Source organism: Gorilla gorilla, chromosome 2, assembly GCF_029281585.2.
Source record: "Gorilla gorilla gorilla isolate KB3781 chromosome 2, NHGRI_mGorGor1-v2.1_pri, whole genome shotgun sequence".
NCBI lineage: Eukaryota > Metazoa > Chordata > Mammalia > Primates > Hominidae > Gorilla > Gorilla gorilla.
Window position 1 is genome coordinate 34,099,376 of NC_086017.1, and position 23,523 is coordinate 34,122,898.

At 39.3% G+C, this 23,523-nt stretch overlaps 1 protein-coding gene across 11 annotated transcripts in view; it reads right to left on the minus strand.

The window, feature by feature from the left end:
• The window catches only part of THRB (thyroid hormone receptor beta), a 377,275-nt gene that overhangs the window by 156,443 nt on the left and 197,309 nt on the right, over positions 1 to 23,523 (minus strand). For 3 of the 11 annotated variants that reach the window (XM_063703658.1, XM_063703655.1, XM_063703654.1), the window contains exon 3: positions 22,183 to 22,328. The exons of the other annotated variants lie outside the window; for them this stretch is intronic. The gene's annotated coding sequence lies outside the window, so the exon portion shown is untranslated. The remainder of the gene's footprint in view (positions 1 to 22,182; positions 22,329 to 23,523) is intronic. 11 annotated transcript variants of the gene reach the window in all.

Consider the following 23,523-nt stretch of genomic DNA (forward strand, 5'->3'; position numbering starts at 1 on the left):
AAGAGAAAAATGAGAAAGAGCAAAGAAGCAAGTAAGCTTAGTTCTCGATTTACACGGCAGCTTGTTGAAACAGGAACTTTGCATCTTGGGTTTTAAGAAAAACATAAATATTTGTTTGGAAAAAATATAGAAAACAATATATAGCAGTCATTTTTAAATTGACACAAGATAAATAAAATGTCTTATTTTCTTTGTGCAAAAAAGATTTATAGTCTTGAAAAACTAAAAATTAAATAAAAGTTTTTAAAAAATGCTCTGTGCATTTTCCCAAAGCATTAATAACCACTTCTAAGTTTATGCAACATTAAAATTGGCCACACCAATGGGTCCCACCTTCTTCATCTATTAAATGAAGTTGAAACGAATACTCTCTCAGGACACTCTGAACTTTCTTAAAATTCTCTGCTTTGAGGGGCCAGCCTACAGTTAGGCACCTTTGTGGCTAATGTATCTGCTGTTTGAAAACTTTCACAGTTTTCTTCTAAGGGGAAGAGGTCAGGGGGAAAAAGCTGACGTTTGAGGCAATGGTTTGGATAGCCATGTTTTGCCACCATCATCATGTCACTGTTTTGGGGGGCCATATTTCTGTTTCTTATTAGGTTCCAACATGAGCGAGATGAAAATATGTATTTTTGTTTGGGTTATTGAGAGCCATCCAACTCTGGTTTTTGCCGGCTTCTTTTCTGTCCCCTTCTTTGGACTTTATGAACTGACTGACAGGAGACAGTGAAATGCATTGGCTCTCAGTTCTTGGTGTACAGTTGAATCACTTGAGGACCTTAAAACACTACATGAAAGACTGGGCTATGCCCTTTGAGATTCTGATTCTACAGTTCAGCTTCACCTCCCCATAACCCTCTACATTTCAAATATGCCCCCTCCAGGTAATTCTGATATACTCCAGAGGCTGAATAACTACTGGATTTTCACACACCACAGGCTTTACTCATTTCCCAGATACTGAAATGTCCAGGGACTGTAAGAGAAGAAAGGAGTGTGGGAAATCTCCCTGCAGTCTTCTACTTTTTTTTTTAATAACCTCCTTTCCAAGCTCTTGTAGACAGCCTTCTGAGTTAAGCCATTATCATACTTGGACACTCAAGGACAAGTTTAAACATCTATTGTGTATGGTTATGCTAAGTAGTATTGTTTTTAGCAGTTGCTAAATCATTTCCCCAAAATATTGCCAGTTAGTGTATAATAATTGGTATTCACATTGTACAATTGGTTGACGAATGAACTTTTAGGTAACTCATCTGAAAGCATTCACCATTAGCTCTTAATAGTCAATTATTCAGTCATTCATTTATTAACTTAATCGTGAATGCATTCACCAAACATTTATTAAGCACTTTTCAATAGTGCAGTGATTATTAGCAGCCTGAGCTCAGGGATCAAAATTCCAGGGTTCAAATCCAGGTTGCATCATTTCTCAACATTTTTACCTGGAACAGAGTACCTAATTTTACAAATCTCCATTTTGTTATCTGCAAAAGGAATAATGATACAGCCTGCCTCATTGGTGAAGGTATGAGAAAATGAATTTGAAAACTCTTAGCCCAGTGCCTAGGACATGGTGACTGCACAGACATGTTAGCCATTATTATTACCACAATGTGCAAGGCAGAGGACTAGGTCCCGAGGATGCAGTGATGGATACGATTACATGACTTAAGACTGTAGAAGGGAGGAGGCAACACCAATGCTATAACAGACGTGGAGTAAGTGTGCAGAAAACACCTGGTGGACCCAGTGTCTGCTGGGAGTGGGTAGGGGAGGGAAAGTCGTACATGCTCGGGGAAGCCTGAATGATACGACGTTGGAGCAAAGTGTTGAAGAAAGATTCGTAATCAACTACATTTTATAAAACATATTTACTCTTGTCTTTTATATGATTAAATGTATATCATTTATAAAAGTTATATGCAAACTTCAAAATAAAAAAATACTTAAAATATTTAAGTTTCCAGTAATGATTTTGGAGGAGGGGTATAAGTTCTCAATTCCATGACTTTCAAAGGCAGAAGGGAAAGAAAATATCTTACACTGGTAACAATCATAGCTGTCAACATTGCCATAGAAGAGATTCCTGTGTCAGGGTTGGAAGTTGGTCTGGAACAGTGGTTCTCAATTTTGCAATTTTGGGAAGGGAGCAATTTTGCACCTTCCATCCCACCCCAGGGTTCATTTGGCAATGTCTGGAGATATTTTTTATTGTCATGACTGAGGAGCGGGTGCCACAGGCATCTAGTGGGTAGAGGCTAGGGATGCTGCTAAACATCCTACAATACACAGGACACTCTCCCACAGCAGAGAATCATCTGGTTCAAAATGTCAGTAATGCCAATCTAAATCAGTAATATTCAAAATATAGTGTACATCAGAATCACTTGGAGAGCTTGTAGAAACCCACATTTCTGAGTCCCACCCCCAGAATTTTTGATTCAGTGAGTCTGGAGCAAACCCAAGAATTTGCATCTCTAAGTTCCCCGGTGATGCTGATGCTGCTGGTTGGGATCCCATTTTGAGAATGACTGGTCTATGTAACTATATATTCCCTCTCAAATCTAAAATCTATGATTTATGTGAGTTTTTTCATCTATACAAGATTTTGGGTGAAAAGTTACCAAAGTTATATTTATGTCATTTACCAACAAAGGTTATTCAGTGAGTTCTAGAAATATGTAGAATTAAGCTAGTTATAAAGTTATCCCAAATTTCAGCTGCTGCCTTCTGGATGTCTTCCCTCAACAGCTTTCCTGGCCAAAAGTAATGTTACATATAAGTATGAGGTATAAAGAATTACTGGCAGTCTCTAAGATTCAAGCTTGTTACAATAAATCAGCCCTTTGACATTTATCAAATAATTGATGTTCTCAATTAAGGGGTGACATCATTAATAATGCATTCACCTGCCAATAATTATGGTATGATATTTGCCCCATGCATGGATACAGTTTCATTATGCTGGGTTTTCCTCCAAATAGGCAGAAGTCTAGTTCTATTCTTCTAATCTGATGAAGGGCTTGGGGATTTAAGGTGGGTTAAAGAAATCCATAATGATGTTAGAACACAGAAGATATGCAGAAAAATTAAAGGGAACTGAATTACAGATTACACAACAGAAAGATTTGTAATGCCTTGCAAGTACATTTGTTCACTCTCTCACTAATTATTATTTATTTGATAAAATATATGAAGTATATAAAAGCCATAATGATGTCTGGCCAATTTCCATTTTCAGGACTGGCAGAAGCGGGCATAAAGTATGCTATAAAGAAACTGGAAAAGAAATGAGAAATAATTTGAACAGTGTTAAAATTGGTAAGACTTGCTGAGAAGTTATGTAACATATTAAAAATCAGGCAGATTTTATTCTATTTGTGTGGTCTGCAAATGCCTGGCCCAAAAGCAGGGGTATACAATATTTGACCTCTAGAGCTCTGCTCAGCATCTCCAGGAAAAACTTATTTTTGCTTCTGAATAGAAAGCATAATATTATCATTTATACAAAATCATGACAGATTTTTCACTTACAAAGAACCTAGGATTATAGAAAAGAAAGACATATCACAACCCTCTATTTAAATTGCAACATTTGAGACAACAAGACAAAAAAAATTACTCATCACATGGTATTGAAATTATCTTTCTACTTCTCTGTAACTGTTTCCAGATTTTGAACTTCTTGTGGGCAAGAACCTTGTCTCAAAATGCCTATAATTCCAGTAACCAGCACAGCACCCAACGTGGCAGCTGCTCAGAACTGCTCACTGATGAATATGCACCATTCATTCCTTATATTTATATTACATTTATTTATTAATTATTTATTTTTAGATACAGGGTCTCACTCTGGGTCCAGGCTGGAGTGCAGTGGTGCTATGTTAGCTCACTGCAGCCTTGAACTCCTGGGATCAAGTGATCCTTCCCCCTTAGCCTCCCAAGTAGTTAGGACTACCGGTGCATACTACCATGTCCAGCTAGTTTTTAAATGTTTCATAGAGATGGGGCCTCTCTATATTGCCTAGGCTGGTCTTGAACTCCTGGCATCAAGTAATCCTCTTGTTTTGGCCTCCCAAAGTGCTGGAATTACAGGTATGAACCTCTCTGCCTGGCTTACATTTTAATTTTCAACTTTCAAAGAACATAATTTGATTGGTACTTCGATTCCATAAATGGAGAACTGAAACTATTTACAATAGAAAACTTGAACATGTTCGCTTGCCTGAGAGAAAAATAAAAACATCTAATATTGAAAAACACCTGGAAAGTTCATGAGAGAGAAGTGAATCAGTGAAAGAAGCTATGGTTTTTGCAGTCATTCTCGGGCACTCTCTCCTCAAGCATTGCAATGAGTTCTATTTTCTTTTTTCTTTTTTTTGAGACGGAGTCTCGTTCTGTCGCCCAGGCTGGAGGTGCAGTGGTGCAATCTCGGCTCACGGCAAGCTCCACCTCCCGGGTTCAAGCCATTCTCCTGCCTCAGCCTCCCGAGTAGCTGGGACTACAGGCGCCTGCCACCACGCCTGGCTAATTTTTTTGTATTTTTTTTTTTTAGTAGATACGGGGTTTCACTGTGTTAGCCAGGATGGTCTCTATCTCCTGACCTCGTGATCCACCTGCCTCGGCCTCCCAAAGTGCTGGGATTACAGGCGTGAGCCACCGCGCCCGGCCAAATGCAATGAGTTCTTGTGCTACTTTTACATCACTTCAAAACTCTGTATTTCATCCTCACATTGCCTTGTAAGACAGTAATTATAACACTGAAAAATTCCTTTTTAAATCTTATTACTCTCCCTTACTTATCTCCTGGTAGGCTTCAAGTACGAGGAGTTCTTATTCTGTGATCCATGGACCATGGTCCCCAAAGGTCTAGGGATAAAGCTCTGCTTCAGTAGAATTAGTTTCCTTTGTTATGTATTTTATCTTACACATTTAAAAGAATTATTCTGTGAAGGGGTCCATAGACTTTACCAGATAGTTAATAGGGTCCAGCACACAAAAATGGTTACAAACACTTGGCTGCCTTAGCTCAAAGATAATTATTTATTATCTTTCCCTCATAAGCTATAGAACCGGGGGAGGAGCCAAGATGGCCAAATAGGAACAGCTCTGGTCTACAGCTCCCAGCGTGAGTGACGCAGAAGATGGGTGATTTCTGCATTTCCATCTGAGCTTTGAAGAGAGCAGTGGTTCTCCCAGCACGCAGCTGGAGATCTGAGAATGGGCAGACTGCTTCCTCAAGTGGGTCCCTGACTCCTGACCCCCGAGCAGCCTAACTGGGAGGCACCCCCCAACAGGGACAGACTGACACCTCACACGGCCGGGTACTCCAACAGACCGGCAGCTGAGGGTCCTCTCTGTTAGAAGGAAAACTAACAAACAGAAAGGACATCCACACCAAAAACCCATCTGTACATCACCATCATCAAAGGCCAAAAGTAGGTAAAACCACAAAGATGGGGAAAAAACAGAGCAGAAAAACTGGAAACTCTAAAAAGCAGAGCACCTCTCCTCCTCCAAAGGAACGCAGTTCCTCACCAGCAACAGAACAAAGCTGGACGGAGAATGACTTCGACGAGCTGAGAGAAGGCTTCAGATGATCAAATTACTCCGAGCTATGGGAGGACATTCAAACCAAAGGCAAATAAGTTGAAAACTTTGAAAAAAATTTAGAAGAATGTATAACTAGAATAACCAATACAGAGAAGTGCTTAAAGGAGCTGATGGAGCTGAAAACCAAGGCTCGAGAACTACGTGAAGAACGCAGAAGCCTCAGGAGCCGATGCGATCAACTGGAAGAAAGGGTATCAGCGATGGAAGATGAAATGAATGAAATGAAGCGAGAAGAGAAGTTTAGAGAAAAAAGAATAAAAAGAAACGAGCAAAGCCTCCAAGAAATATGGGACTATGTGAAAAGACCAAATCTACGTCTGATTGGTGCACCTGAAAGTGACAGGGAGAATGGAACCAAGTTGGAAAACACTGCAGGATATTATCCAGGAGAACTTCCCCAATCTAGCAAGGCAGGCCAACATTCAGATTCAGGAAATACAGAACGCCACAAAGATACTCCTCGAGAAGAGCAACACCAAGACACATAATTGTCAGATTCATCAAAGTTGAAATGAAGGAAAAAATGTTAAGGGCAGCCAGAGAGAAAGGTCTGGTTACCCTCAAAGGGAAGCCCATCAGACTAACAGCAGATCTCTTGGCAGAAACTCTACAAGCCAGAAGAGAGTGGAGGCCACTATTCAACATTCTTAAAGAAAAGAATTTTCAACCCAGAATTTCATATCCAGCCAAACTAAGCTTCATAAGTGAAGGAGAAATAAAATACTTTACAGACAAGGAAATGCTGAGAGATTGTGTCACCACCAGGCCTGCCCTAAAAGAGCTCCTGAAGGAAGCGCTAAACATGGAAAGGAACAATCGGTACCAGCCGCTGCAAAATCATGCCAAAATGTAAAGACCATCGAGACTACGAAGAAACCGCATCAACTAATGAGCAAAATAACCAGCTAACATCATAATGACAGGATCAAATTCACACCTAACAATATTAACTTTAAATGTAAATGGACTAAATGCTCCAATTAAAAGACACAGACTGGCGAAATGGATAAACAGTCAAGACCCATCAGTGTGCTGTATTCAGGAAACCCATCTCACGGGCAGAGACACACATAGGCTCAAAATAAAAGGATGGAGGAAGATCTACCAAGCAAATGGAAAACAAAAAAAGGCAGGGGTTGCAATGCTAGTCTCTGATAAAACAGACTTTAAACCAACAAAGATCAAAAGAGACAAAGAAGGCCATTACTTAATGGTAAAGGGATCAATTCAACAACAAGAGCTAACTATCCTAAATATATATGCACCCAATACAGGAGCACCCAGATTCATAAAGCAAGTCCTGAGTGACCTACAAAGAGACTTAGACTCCCACACATTAATAATGGGAGACTTTAACACCCCACTGTCAACATTAGACAGATCAACGAGACAAAGTCAACAAGGATACCCAGGAATTGAACTCAGCTCTGCACCAAGTGGACCTAATAGACATCTACAGAACTCTCCACCCCAAATCAACAGAATATACATTTTTTTCAGCACCACACCACACCTATTCCAAAATTGACCACATACTTGGAAGTAAAGCTCTCCTGAGCAAATGTAAAAGAACAGAAATTATAACAAACTATCTCTCAGGCCACAGCGCAATCAAACTAGAACTCAGGATTAAGAATCTCACTCAAAACCACTCAACTAAATGGAAACTGAACAACCTGCTCCTGAATGACTACTGGGTACATAACGAAATGAAGGCAGAAATAAAGATGTTCTTTGAAACCACTGAGAACAAAGACACAACATACCAGAATCTCCGGGACGCATTCAAAGCAGTGTGTAGAGGGAAATTTATAGCACTAAATGCCCACAAGAGAAAGCAGGAAAGATCCAAAATTGACACCCTAACATCACAATTAAAAGAACTAGAAAAGCAAGAGCAAACACTTTCAAAAGCTAGCAGAAGGCAAGAAATAACTAAAATCAGAGCAGAACTGAAGGAAATAGAGACACAAAAACCCTTCAAAAAATTAACAAATCCAGGAGCTGGTTTTTTGAAAGGATCAACAAAATTGATAGACCACTAGCAAGACTAATAAAGAAAAAAAGAACAATCAAATAGACGCAATAAAAAATGATAAAGGGGATATCACCACCAATCCCACAGAAATACAAACTACCATCAGAGAATACTACAAACACCTCTATGCAAATAAACTAGAAAATCTAGAAGAAATGGATAAATTCCTCGACACATACACCCTCCCAAGACTAAACCAGGAAGAAGTTGAATCTCTGAATAGACCAATAACAGGAGCAGAAATTGTGGCAATAATCAATACCTTACCAACGAAAGAGTCCAGGACCAGATGGATTCACAGCCGAATTCTACCAGAGGTACAAGGAGGAACTGGTACCATTCCTTCTGAAACTATTCCAATCAACAGAAAAAGAGGGAATCCTCCCTAACTCAGTTTATGAGGCCAGCATCATCCTGATACCAAAGCCGGGCAGAGACGCAACCAAAAAAGAGAATTTTAGACCAATATCCTTGATGAACATTGATGCAAAAATCCTCAATAAAATACTGGCAAACCAAATCCAGCAGCACATCAAAAAGCTTACCCACCATGATCAAGTGGGCTTCACCCCTGGGATGCAAGGCTGGTTCAATATATGCAAATCAATAAATGTAATCCAGCACATAAACAGAACCAAAGACAAAAACCACATGATTATCTCAATAGATGCAGAAAAGGCCTTTGACAAAATTCAACAACACTTCATGCTAAAAACTCTCAATAAATTAGGTATTGATGGGACGTATCTCAAAATAATAAGAGCTATTTATGACAAACCCACAGCCAATACCATACTGAATGGGCAAAAACTGGAAGCATTCCCTTTGAAACCTGGCACAAGACAGGGATGCCCTCTCTCACCACTCCTATTCAACATAGTGTTGGAAGTTCTGGCCAGAGCAACTAGGCAGGAGAAGGAAATAAAGGGTATTCAATTAGGAAAAGAGGAAGTCAAATTGTCCTTGTTTGCAGACGACATGATTGTATATCTAGAAAACTCCACTGTCTCAGCCCAAAATCTCCTCAAGCTGATAAGCAACTTCAGCAAAGTCTCAGCATACAAAATCAATGTACAAAAATCACAAGCATTCTTATACACCAATAACAGACAGAGAGCCAAATCATGAGTGAACTCCCATTCACTATTGCTACAAAGAGAATAAAATACCTAGGAATCCAACTTACAAGGGATGTGAAGGACCTCTTCAAGGAGAACTACAAACCACTGCTCAAGGAAATAAAAGAGGATACAAACAAATGGAAGAACATTCCATGCTCATGGGTAGGAAGAATCAATATCATGAAAATGGCCATACTGCCCAAGGTAATTTACAGATTCAATGCCATCCCCATCAAGCTACCAATGACTTTCTTCACAGAATTGGAAAAAACTACTTTAAAGTTCATATGGAACCAAAAAAGAGCCTGCATCGCCAAGTCAATCCTAAGCCAAAAGAACAAAGGTGGAGGCATCACACTACCTGACTTCAAACTATACTACAAGTCTACAGTAACCAAAACAGCATGGTACTGGTACCAAAACAGAGATATAGATCAACGGAACAGAACAAAGCCCTCAGAAATAACGCCACATATCTACAACTATCTGATCTTTGACAAACCTGAGAAAAACAAGCAATGGGGAAAGGATTCCCTATTTAATAAGTGGTGCTGGGAAAACTGGCTAGCCATATGTAGAAAGCTGAAACTGGATCCCTTCCTTACACCTTATACAAAAATCAATTCAAGATGGATTAAAGACTTAAATGTTAGACCTAAAACCATAAAAATCCTAGAAGAAAACCTAGGCATTACCATTCAGGACTTAGGCATGGGGAAAGACTTCATGTCTAAAACACCAAAAGCAATGGCAACAAAAGTCAAAATTGACAAATGGGATCTAATTAAACTAAAGAGCTTCTGCACAGCAAAAGAAACTACCATCAGAGTGAACAGGCAACCTACAAAATGGGAGAAAATTTTCGCAACCTAGTCATCTGACAAAGGGCTAATATCCAGAATCTACAATGAACTCAAACAAATTTACAAGAAAAAAACAAACAACCCCATCAAAAAGTGGGCAGAGGACATGAACAGACACTTCTCAAAAGAAGACATTTATGCAGCCAAAAAACACATGAAAAAATGCTCATCATCACTGGCCATCGGAGAAATGCAAATCAAAACCACAATGAGATACCATTTCCCACCAGTTAGAATGGCAATCATTAAAAAGTCAGGAAACAACAGGTGCTGGAGAGGATGTGGAGAAAAAGGAACACTTTTACACTGTTGTTGGGACTGTAAACTAGTTCAACCATTGTGGAAGTCAGTGTGGCGATTCCTCAGGGATCTAGAACTAGACATACCATTTGACCCAGCCATCCCATTACTGGGTATATACCCAAAGGACTATAAATCATGCTGCTATAAAGACACATGCACACGTATGTTTATTGCGGCATTATTCACAATAGCAAAGACTTGGAAGCAACCCAAATGTCCAACAATGATAGACTGGATTAAGAAAATGTGGCACATATACACCATGGAATACTATGCAGCCTTAAAAAATGATGAGTTCATGTCCTTTGTCGGGACATGGATGAAACTGGAAACCATCATTCTCAGTAAACTATCACAAGAACAAAAAACCAAACACCGCATATTCTCACTCATAGGTGGGAATTCAACTATGAGAACACATGGACACAGGAAGGGGAACATCACACTCTGGGGACTGTTGTGGGGTGGGGGGAGGGGGGAGGGATAGCATTGGGAGATATACCTAATGCTAGAGGACGAGTTAGTGGGTGCAGCGCACCAGCATGGCACATGTATACATATGTAACTAACCTGCACATTGTGCACATGTACCCTAAAACTTAAAGCATAATTTAAAAAAAAAGCTATAGAACCAATTTCTGATGCCATATTAATCTTATTTTCTCCTAGGAAGACTGACCATTTAACCCTAACTACCTGGTAACTTCCTATGTCTCAAATTTAACTAAAATGCCCAAGAAAACAGTGCTTCTGCTATCATATAAACAATTGCTAAATTATTACCTATTCTTAACCTAGAGTAAAAGTGATTTTGCATTACATTGATTATTAAGGTTAGAGTGTTTTCAGTGCTTTATAATGTTCACTTGGAGGGTTATGCCTTGTTATAGGCTAAATGTTTGTGTCTTCCTCTGCCCAAATCCACATGTTGAAGCAGTAACCCCCAGTGTGATGGTATTTGGAGGTAGGGCCTCTGGGCGGTAGTTGGGTTAGATTAGGTCTGAGGGTGAGACCTTCATGATGGGATTAGTGCCCTTATGTGAAGATGAAGATGGAGAGATTTTGCTCTTCATACATATGCACCAAGGAAAGACCACGTGAAGGCATAAAGAGAAGACAACCATATGCAAACCAGGAAGTGGGCCCTTACCAGACAGTGAATCTGCTGATACCTTGACCTTGGACACCCAAGCCTCAAGAACTGTGAGAAACAAATGTTTGGTGTATAAGCAACCTAATCTATGATATTTTGTTACAGCCTGAACTATGACATACCTCTTCCCATTTAGAAGCCTTTATTGGCAGAACAGCTTCAACAATACCAACATGCTTTCATAAAACAATAACTTTCTAAGGAAAGCATTATATTTTTTGTACTCTTTTTAGCTCGGTTCAAGAAGATATTCATAGTTGGGAGGAAAGAAAGAAATCCCAGACATGCTCCATTTCTTCACTGCTCAACCCTGTCACCATCATTGCCTAAGAGGCAAGAGAGGAATTTTGTACACAAGAGACTTAATGCATATGGTTTAAGATTTCAGGCTCAACTGTTAGGTTCTTCTCCAAACATCTCAAAAATCTGCATTTGGACAAACAGCTAGATGGCTTGTAGATATAGCTGAAGAATGTTGATCCACTCTTAGGCTGAGGACACTCAATTCAAGCTCGACGCATTTCACTAGCAGCTTTGTTTATTCATGTTGAAACTCAGTTTCAAAGCCCAATAACCATAGTATGACTAGATAAAATAGAAATTTTATGTCAAAGTTTTCTCATTGCAACATCTCCTTCTATGAAAACACTATTTTTTTATACCTTTCTTTACCTTTATTTCTCTGAGGAGCAAGCATGCGGCAATGAGAAGGGCATGTGCTACATTTTCTCACCGTTAGCCTGGGCGGCATGGGGTTCCAAGAGGAACACGAGAGTGGGGCTTAAAATGACCCTTCTCACTTTTAAGTTAGATGTGCTCGTGTAAAGTAAGAAGTTGAAGATCAAGTTAGACAGAAGTTGAAGTTGGGTAAATTCCAAGGAATAAAATTTAACATTCACAGATAGGTACTCAAGCAACCTTTTGAAGGCCCCAAAGCTTGTGGAAATCCAGGCTTTTGCAGAGTTTCAGAATATCTACCACCACTTGCAGACCCAATGCAGTAGGTTCTACATAGATATCTTACACACATTTCCTTTTCATATTCTTTCCTTTGCCACTGAATAACTCTGTTCGTCCCCTACCCAGCGCCTTCAGCTTTACCCACTCTCCTTTAAGCAGATCTGAGACCTGCACATTTACCTTAAAAATCAGATTCCTAGGGCTACAAGGACTTAAAAGACTTCAATTTAGGTCTTGATTGATCAAAAACAGAAAGAGAACCTGCAGTTGGACTGTATGTTTGTCACAGTATTTTTATGTGCATTATTTTATTTAAACTTTCATTCATTTTATGAGCAATGTAGGCCAAGAGTGGCTTTCCCAGCCTAGAGAAGAAGAAAATCAGTTCTTGTGAAGCATAACTTGTATGAGGCCACTGTCCTTTAGTTTGTAAGTGAGATGAGAGTTGTTCTGGGATTCTGATGTCCTGAAAAATGCTCTTCCAGCTCTTCCTGGTCAACTTGAAAGGGAGAGAAGAAAACTAACTTTCAACAGGAGCGTTGTCCCAGCTTTCTGCAATTCTAGAGAATGTTTGAGAATCTTTATTATGACAGCATTCTTTTGATGGCCTTTAAAATGTTTTTGGGATGATGTGGGGAGCAGGAAAGTTTGAAGGCAGAACCTGATGTTGCATTGTAGGAAAACAATTCACATGTAGGCTCCTAGACTGATTAGATCCAGTTCACTTTCTATTGTCAAATGATAAATTCCCACCCTACTTTGGCATGAACTTTAAAAGGAAACACCAGTAGCCAAAGGCCAAGAAGAGAAAGGAACAACATTTACTCATATAAATAGTGAACACTGCCAAGCACAGAATTTACTGTGCACTTGTCTTGGATTTTCTCCACATTATAGCTTCACAAAAGCTGTGGTTCCAAAGTTGCACTGAATAGGATTCTGATTTGGTACATTAACACATCATGATACCAGTAGCACCTGATACGTGACTTCCTCTAGGTTTTAAGAGCATCTTTTATTCGGTCCCAAATATAGAAGGCAAGTTTTCTACCAAGTGGCCGGAGCAGGACAAATTGTGACCCAAGGTAGTAAAAGGAAGGCTGGGTGAAGGCCAAGATGTGGATGAAGACAGCCAGTGGCTGGAAGCCCAGAGAAGTCTCAGTTCCTGGCCTTAACAAGAAATGAAGTATGATTGGCAGCTGCAGAGCCAGGCTTTCTAAACCAACATTGTGAGTTTTCTACCATCTACATCTGAACTATTTACACATTCCATACTACCTAGAAAACAGGCTAACCTGTTGTTCTCAGCTGAGAGTTGTGCTTGGACACAAAGTTCTAGAACTAGGTTCTGCAGGATTCTGTCTACTTTCTGTGAGTATGTGACTGCTCTTTTTTTTTTTTTAACCCCTTGTTATTTTTTGGCTGAGGCTGTCCTCCATTAATAGATTTAATACCTGTTTATTTCCACTGCTATTAAAAAAATTTTCTGAAGGCTGCCAAAGGATGTTTTTACCGTGTTCCCAGCAATGAATAGTCCTGTCTTTTTCTGCCGATATAAGCAAGCCTGTGATTGACTGCCAAGACTTAAAATTCCCGGGTTGAATCAAGTACACTAAAGCAGTGTTTTTCAAACTATGGGTCCCAACACATAAGTGGGTTGTGAAATCAATTTAGTGGGTAGCAAGCAGTGCCTTTTAAAAAATGAAATAAAGTAGACTGGAAAGCTTCAGTTCACTGCATTTGTTAAGAGTTAGGATTGTTTTGTGAAACTTTTGTTTGATTTACAAACACACACCATTTGTATGCTTGGTCGTTATGTAAAATGTATTTCTTACTGTGGGCTGTGGTCATCAATTGGAAAGCCACTGCACCAAAGCAATGCCAGAAACACTGAAAGAAGTGACTTGCTTAAGGAAATAAAGCCCTTCTGATTTCTGACTGTTGTCCAGAGTGCTGGCTAAGAAGAGGGAGGGGATGAGGAGCCTCATGAAAAATGGACAAGAGCCCAGTGTGGAGTTTCAAGCCAGAGCTTGCTGGCCAAATGGGAAGGCTGGCAAGTGGACAGACGAGGGCTTTATTACTGCTGCCTATTAGCTGCATGAATACTAAGGAATTTTTAAAGAAATGAAACACATAGGATTTAAAGCACCAACAAGATCTTTAGGTAGACAATTTCACTATGAGAAAGATGTTTCATAAAATGTATCACAAATTTCTAAATGTTTAGTAAAGACAAACACAAGTTCAAGTGTGCTTGGATGCATATTCTTTTAGGTTAAAACATAAAAAATTGCCAACATTCAGTCATTTTAACCTACAAAAATGGCAATTTTATATAGTTTTCCCGTCAGAGATTGCATTCCATTTTTTTTTCTTCAGGTAAACAGCAAGTGCATCAGTGTCTACTCATCCACTTACCCATCTACCTATCTATCCCTCTATCAGTCTTTTCTTTTTTTGGAGTTGAGGAGGGAGGGACCAAGAACTAAAATACAAGTTGCCTTTCAGAAATGACGTGCAAATTAAAATACCACTTGGCTTTTTATCATAGCAGCTACTCAAAGAAAATCTAATTATTTTGAGGAGTCTGTTTCTTGGTTAGTGGATATTAATTGCAGCCTAGGCTAAAATATCGAAAAGGCTGTCACATTTTTTCTTTCATGAAATCTCTCTAACATATTTTTAAATACCTTGAGACTGAAGTCCATCTCCCTACTTACTGACATGACTAAAAATTCATTATATCTATATCTATACCTCAGAGTATTGGGATGTTCCCTATCATGGTGACAAACCTAAAATCTCTTCACCTTTACTTATAGATTGCCCCATCCCCAGCAAAGGCCTCCAGTGTCTTTCATTAAAAACCTCCTTACTCTTAAAGTCAATGCCTAGCTCCTCTCTTCTGATTTTTAACTGTGGCAGACCACATTTACTCTTCTGGGCATTATTTCCTATAGAAAAGAAATGAATTAGGTTGTGCTTTCCCTGTTTCCTCAGCCACCCAGAGACATGTCTCCAAGGCAATAAAGTTTTCCATAGTGTCTGAGCTGCAAAAAATGAGCCAAGAAAAACCTCAACACACTAGCAGAAAGAAAAATATTTGGTGCTTAGTTACGTTTCTTTTGAGATATGAAGGGGTGGGTTTGGGGGGATAAACCTTTCAGGAAGTTTACTGGGTTACTTTAATTAAATGCAAGGACTGTCTCTCTCTTAGGCCATACATTTGGAGTGTCTGCCTGCCACGTTCTGCAAACAACTGAGAGGCACCAGGCCGAGACCCTCTTTGGGCCTATCTGAAATGTCTGAATTAACACGGAAGACATCTTATAAACAAAATGTCCTCTCAAGTGAGCATCATATCCTGGGCATGTTCACTGTAAACTTCAAAAACTATACTCAGTATTTTGAAACAAAATGATCATGAATCAAAGTTCCTCCCTAGTTATATTCAAAGGACTTTGGTCATTAAAGTTTTGATCTTCTGACAACTCAATTCAGTTTCTCCTCCAAGAGACACAATGCACAATCAACTGGTTAAAATACCTTAATTAATTAGATATTAGGGGAAGAAATGTATTTTTCTGACAAGAAGCCTGATTTTTCTAGCAATTGTTGATCCTGGGATGGCATTAAAATCAGTCACAGCAGCAGAATTGCATAGTAATGACTAACCTTGAAACCTTTTTCTTGGAGACCCCAAAGCAGTCGTCTAGCCCTAGAAGCTAATATTTTTCTATGCTCTGCCAGGCATGAAATAAAATACCTTAAAATAATTCTTGGAATTTTCTTGACTAACTTGACTGTAGGGAGGTGGCATCTGCTACTCAAGTAAGATGTCCTGTTCTCATGAATTTCCGTACCAAAGAGGAGTGGTTCAGGCAGATCAACAGAGCCCAGGCTTTGGGACTACAGAGGACTGTGCTTAATTAAGCAAAAAACACTAATTGATCCCCTCCAACTGCCCTCCCATTTTCCTTAATGTACCTTTCCACACCTTACCACCTGAGAGCGTTACCCAAAAGAGAGATCCACAAAATAGGTTCCTGTTACAGCCTTCCTCTCACAATAGGAGATTAGAAGCCAAGTTGTACTTGAACTTTGTAATTTGGATTTAGTAAACTAAATTCCTATGATGCAGCAGTTTAAAGACTTTAGAAGAAAGACACAGAAAATGGGAGGCCTTTTGAATATTGAGTTCTGCCACTTCCTTTTATTAGCAAATGACACAGGGCTCTGCCTAGACATATTTAAATATAAAGTGCAAACTCCTCTTTGCTTTCAAAGCTTCATCAGTGTTTCTGTGCGCACATGAGTTATTGTCCATTGTCCCTTGGCATCTGTGGAGGATTGGTTCTAGGACCTCCCTTGGACACGAGAGATGCTCAAGTCCCTTATACAAAAGGGTATAATATTTGCATAAAACCTACAGACATTCTCCCATATGCTTTAAATAATCTCTAGATTACTTATGATACATAATGCAATGTAAATGCTATGTAAAGAGTTGTTATACTGTATTGTTTAGCAAATAACAATAAGAAAAAAGGTTTATACATGTTTAGTATGGATGCATTTTTTTTCCAAATATTTTCAACCCATAATTGGTTGAATCCATGGATGCAGAATCCATGGATATGGAGGGCTGACTCTACATTTCTTGCAAAATAAAACTGGGGCTCTTTTGCACATTGTCAACAAGACTGCAAATTAGTCCAACATTTTGGCAATATCTGACAAAATTCCAAATGTACATGCCTTTTGACACTGTGATTCTACATCTTGGAATTTATCCTGCAGACATAGTCATTTATGTAAATATATATGTATACATATATGTTCATTGTAGGTTTTATGAAATTGCAACATTCTGGAAATAAATGTCCATTAACAGAAGACTCAGTAAATAAATTTTGGTACATCTAATCATTCAATGGACTAATATGTGGCTGTTGAGAATAAAGAGTAACATAAAGTGGAAGTTATATAGAGAGGTATGAAAAGGTGCCAAATTTTATTATTTAAGGAAAAAATTTAATCTGTGTTACATACAATGTGTGTGCACATATTTGTACTATGTCTGCAATATTTCTGGTAAGGTATACAAGAAAATGAAAAAATGCAACTAGTGGTCACCTACAGGGAATAAGGCTGGAAGATAGGGAGGGGGCCTTCTACATTTCATTTTATATGCTTCTGAACTGCTCAATGTTATTACTATTTTTACCATAAACATGGATTGCTTTTACTAAAATGCTTTTTTAAGTGCTCCAGGGCCATAGTAGCTGTAAAAATTAAGTCTTTCAGTCCCCAGAAGCATCAGGGACACATCCAATTCTAATATTTGTATTTTTAGATGGTGGCGAGGCTCTGAACTGAGATGTAGGTGCTGACCCCAAAGTGTGTTGTGCTGGTGCCCTCCTCTAAGCTCCCTGTCCTCTCCACTGTGTGCATCACCTTGTTTCAAGCCCTTCTCCCTGGCTCGACGTTAAGCTTCCTGCTGGGGGTCAGGAACCATCTTGTCCTCATTAATGACTCCCTGGTTCTCAGCACTGTGCCTGGCAAATAGTGGACTCTCAATAAATCTTGTCGAGTAAAGAAGTCAGTGGTCTCATTTCAACTACAGTTCTAACAGGATAATTAAATGTTAGAGTTAAGAAAATCAATAACAATAACAGAATGCTATAATCAAGGGATTTTAGCTGCATGTTTGGACCAGATCCCTCGGCTCCTGGGCCCTCTCACTGATCTATGGCAAGGGAATCTTGGACTATACAAAACATTGGGGTCCCATAAACTACACTGAGGCATTTCAATGAAAAAAAACAGAACTTTGGCTAAAGTTAAAAAAGTTTAATTTATTTAAAATTTAGTCAATTTTATCAATTTTCTAAAAATAGCATTTGATAGAATTTCTCAGCTGCAAAGTTTTTGTTTGTTTGTTGCTCATAATTTTTTGCACCTGCTACCACTCACTGGTCTGTCCCAGAATCAAGTATAAAATATAAGCTGGTTTTACCCAAAATTAGGCATGTTACTTTTAAAAGTTCCTGGCCATCATCATTTTGGGGTGGTCTGAAAGGATATCACGACTTCTACAAGCTCTGATACCTGAATGAATTTGAGAATGTTGAGACGTGTTGATCATTAAGCTATTGAGTTTTCCCTAGAATGTGGAGTCACCCATCCCAGTATCATTCAATCATACTGCAGAGTTCTCCCTTCCTAGGCTCTGTCCCTAGAAAGAGAAAGAAATGAAAATCATAGAGAAAGGAATGAAGATCAACTAGAAATGCCTTTCCCCTTCTTACTAAGAAAACTCTAGCTCATTATGGTAATCTGTCATTTTGTTTAAAATTATATACTATGTCAAACATGCAAAAAAGAAAAGAAGACAATATTGCAAAATCCAAGGACATGCTACCTCAATTAATCAAATTGTATCATTTTGCCATAATGCTGAATTTAGTGTTTATCTGTCCCATGAACATTTTTATTCTGTTACAAAGGTACAGTAATCTATTCTTTTACCAACTAAAACTTTCAATAAAATGAGGCCAGATGAATTCAGTTCATTCAAATGGAATTTGGGTATAGGGTATAATTTCCTGAGCATGGCCTGATTACATTCCCAAAGGCCATCTAGGGTAGGGAGGCTTAACTAAAATAGGCTGTGTCCAGGTTGTGATCAGTGCGGCAAAGCAGATGCCATTGTGGCAGCTGCAGCATCAAGTTTAGTTTAGACTCACTGTTAATTACCCACCCTACTCAGACTCTTTCTTACCATCCATCTTCTTTTCCTTCAGAGTCTGAAAATGCCTGGTACTTGGATTTCCAGTGTGGTATATTGTTTCTACAAATGGCTGCAATAATCACTGCCACCCTGAATGTCTCTGGCAATGTGACTTTGCCATTCCTTTCATCAAGAGAAGTGGACTCCTTCTGAATTGAGCTGACCCTGCGGCTTGCTTTGATCAACAGAGTGCATAAGTGACACTGTGTGGCTTGAGACTATGTTTTAAGAGGTTTTGTAGTTTCCACTTTTATACTCTTTTGGAAACCAGCTACCATGTAAGCAGTCAGACCATCCTGAGGCAGCCATGCGGTGAGGAAGCCCAAGCTAGCTACACGGAGAGACCACGTGAAGAAAGTTAGATGCCTGGCCAACCCCCAGGACATCCTGGATGTTGTAGCTCCAGCAGATGCCATGTGAAGCAGAAATACCACATTGCTGAGCCCAGCCCAGACTGAAGAATCATGAGAGGTAAAAAATAGTTGTTGAAAGCCACTAAGTTTTAGAGTGATTTGTTACACATTATTGAGTAACTGACTCACCCAACCTCCCTTAATGCTAAGGTATGAGCACATGACCCAATTCTGGGCAATTAGATGTAAGAGGCAGTTTGCTAGAAGTGCTATGAGGAGGGTTTCTGGAAGAGGTATTTTCCTTCCTGTAATGAAGACACATGTGACAAGACACTGCTTCTCTTTTGGTCTTTGGATGTGGCTGTGTGAACATATGCTGCCTAGAGAGGTGACTCTGAGGGGACAGCCTGGGAACAAAAGGCAACACAGAGACAATGGTAGGGCAACAAGATGGAGGGCTCTTTGATGACCTGTCATGCCACCCAATTAACTAAATTAAACCAACTACCTTGGAGTTCCTGCTTTGTGAAGGAACTCCATTAAGTCATTTTGGGTCTGGAATTCTGTATTTCAAGTCAAATGACACAAATCTTATTTGTTTGACTCTAGGGACTAGCAAGGAAACTTTCCCTTAATGCTAGCAGTATGCTGCTTTCTAATAATACACTGGCTCTCAGCACAATCATCCAAGGTGCTAAAACAAACAGGATAGAGATGTCTTCACTGAAATGTAAGAAATCACCTGTGAATTCAATAAAATCCATGTTAGCTTTCTGAAATACTATGTCCAAAAATGTCCCTGTAACTATGACACCAACTCAAATTCCTCACATAATTATATTTTAAATGCTGTCCTAGGTCTGAAAACTCACCACCTGGAAACCAGATTTAAGGGGGGCTGATATTCTTTATAGGAGGTCAAACATAGGCACAGCATTGTATTATTGAAACTAGCTCAAGATAGAAATATGAAAAAAACATTTCACAACATTTGGAAAAGCCAAGTAATTAATATCTAAAGATGGTAAGTGATAGCCCTAACCACATGCATGTATACTTAGAAGATGCAAGAAGGTACATTTTTCTTTGGGGACTATTTTACTACACAATAATACAGTATAGGATTACTAGGGCAGGCATTTAAATAGGCACAAATGTGTGCATCTGAGGTTATTGATTAGTATGCAACTGCTTCACCTGACATTAAATTGAGTGATTGAATGGTACTTCTTACTGTGACATAACTTAGTGTTTTGACTTAAGTACAAAGACAAGTTTTTGTTCAGAAGTTAAGTTTTCCACTTAAGACAATTATTGTGCCAGGATTTTTTTGCTTGCAAATTTTATTTCAGTAAGTTTGCCTGTATAACACTACTTAATGGCTACTCTGCACTTTTGAATTCAATTGAAACTTGTTAGCCCTCTGCATTTTCTTTGGCTTAGGAAAACCCTGTATCACAGAGTGTTAATGAGGCCAGCTTGGGGTTCCTGAGGCTTGGGTCTCAGGTCTAGGCCAACTATGAATCCTTGGGTCAGTCACTGAACTTCTCCAGCTGTCAGGTTCCCTATCTGTAAAGCGATGGAATTTATCAAGCGCTGTCCAATAGAACTTTCTGTGATAATGTCAGTGCTCTACATCTGCACTTTCCTATATGGGAGCCATTAGCCCTGTGTGGCTACCAACCATTTAATTTTATTTAATTTTATTAATTTACATTTAACCACCTTTGGCTAGTGGCTGCAGTAATGGACAGCACAGATAGGTGATCTAGGTCCTTCTGATCTAAAGATTATTTGCTCCTCCTACCCCAAATTTCCACTTAGTTTTCTCTTTCCTACATTTGCCTCTGTAACAACTCTCCAGTCTTTTTATTTTACTTAGAATTAAAGGTCAGATATGCCTTTATTGCCATTCCAGCCTAGAGTCAAGAGCTTAGAATTAACTATAAGCATTAACCCACTTCTTGAAATGGAGAAAAAGACCAGCTCTTAGAGGCTCTTTGATCTTCCATTAGAGCTCAGTTGGAGAGTCAAGAGTTATTTGGATGGAATAAGATCTGACATTTATTGAGTCAAAAGGCAGCGTTGATCTGGCTTCCTATTTTAGGATAATGTCAGCTTCGGTTAGAAGCTTTACTTCCCAAAGCTCCTGCTAATAAATATGGCCACATTGTTAGGATGGGCAATTCTTTTGCAAACACCGTCTACTGCAATTACGTGGTGTGACCCCTACTATGTGCCAAGGCACAGGACCGAGTTCAGAGGCTGAGAATATGAGTAAGTTTCCCTCCAGTAATAAAAGCCTAGGTCTAACAGAAGAGCCTGACCAGAAGATAAATATTTATAACACACTGTGACACATCCTATGACCAGTACATGAACAAAAGTGCTGTAAGAGTACAGAGAACAGAGCAAGCCCTGTCCTCCTTTCCGGTGAGCCGGGAGAGCATAAAGGAGGTATCCTGTGGAGGGTGATCAGGAGTTAACTCCAGCACCAAGGAGGGGGAGGACGTTCCTGGCAGAGGAGCATGGCTCCTTAAGGGATGTCAGTTAAATAGGGCTATCCACACACTTTAGGTTTGAGTTTCAGGGAACTCAGCAAGAACTGAGTACTGATTTTGTGACTTCCTGCCGAAGAGCCCTTTAGCAAGATGATTTCTCAAATAGGTAAAATGATTCAAACTTTGGGTTCTGAATCTTTGTTGATTTCAAGGAGCAACTTTCACTTTCTTGATAAACAATGAGTGGCCCTAGTACTTCTAACCCCATTTAACTCTACCCGTATAGTATGAGAAATCACAAGGCATATCTGAGGGAAGACATCTTTTGAAGGCACTGAATGCCAGGTAGTATCCATGGGTTAGAAAGGAGACAATGAATTAATAAGAAGTGTAAGTGATGAGTGAGTAATAGGAAGCATAAATTTTTCCATCAAAACAACCATTTCTTATCACCACACAGACTGAATCTTGGAATACATACCTTACTTCCAACAGTCTAACGCTAACCTCTTTGAATAACAGGCTTTCAGTCTTCAAGACGTATGTTTTTGTGCATTTCCTCTTCCTACAGTGAAGTCACTGGGGGCAGATGAAATATAAAATGCTGGAGTTTGCCTCTCTGGCGAGCTGCAGAAAGGAATTTCTGCATTATTGTGATCATCTATTTCATTGTAGCACTTAGTTGCTTATACAAAGCAGTTCTCCTGTCCTTGCCCCTGCCATTTAGAAATTTATAGGCTAAAAAGATGGTGATGACCCAGACGAGTTATGAAGGCCCTATAAACAAATGCATACTCATTACAGAAACATATAGTAAGCACTTGCCTTACGTGGCATCCACAGGCCAGGGAAATGGTGGGATGCTGGTGGCTTCGTCTTGAGGCAGTTAAATGATGTGAGGTTCCCTCACTGTTCTCGCCTGCTGTTAAGTAGCTACAACAGACTTCCAAGCTCCTTCCCTCTGTTTTAGAGAGCTCTTCCACACTTGATGCTGCACATTATAATCACCTGGGAGCTTTAAAAAACCTGGATGCTCGGGTCACACATCCCAGACCAATTAAATCAGAAGCTGTGGGTTTGGACCCAGCCCATAATGCATTTTAAATGCCTCAGGTGATTCCAACTTGTAGCACGTGTAAGGGCCCGTGCTTTAGACTTCAGAGCAGTGGCTCCTAACTTTTGAATTTAAAAAATACACATTTCTAGGCCCCACCCCAGATCTACTCAATCACCATCTCTGGGGGGCAGATTTTCATGTTACTTTCTAAGAAACTCTTAGGTCAGTTTGATTCCAGCCCTTAGTTGAAAACCTTGTTCTAAAGCATTGAATTTCTATTTCTTCTTTAATGTTGTGCATATGAAATGTGAGAAAATTAAAATAGGTCCGTTAAAGACTACATAGAGGATATTTATTTATTTATTTTGGTTTCAACTTTTTATTAAAGTGTCACATGCTTAAAAATAGACACAAGCAGAGATTGAAAGTGAGTGCCTTGATGAAGGATCACAAATTGTGTCACTGGCACCCAGATCAAAAACCTGAAGCTTACCAGTCCCCTACAATCCTTCCCTTCTAGGTACTATCCACGCCCCATGGGAACCACAAACCTGATTCTAACATTTCTCCCACCTGAAGTTTTATTTGTTCCAATTCGGTACAATTGCAGTAAAGTTGACTTAATTTCATGCAAATAATTATTCAGATATAATTAAGAGGCCAATAGTATTTTGAGGACAAATGGCCTAACACATCTTGTATTGCATTTGTTTATGATTATTTTAAACAAGCAAGAAGAAAACGAGGCCAGGAAGAAATACCGTC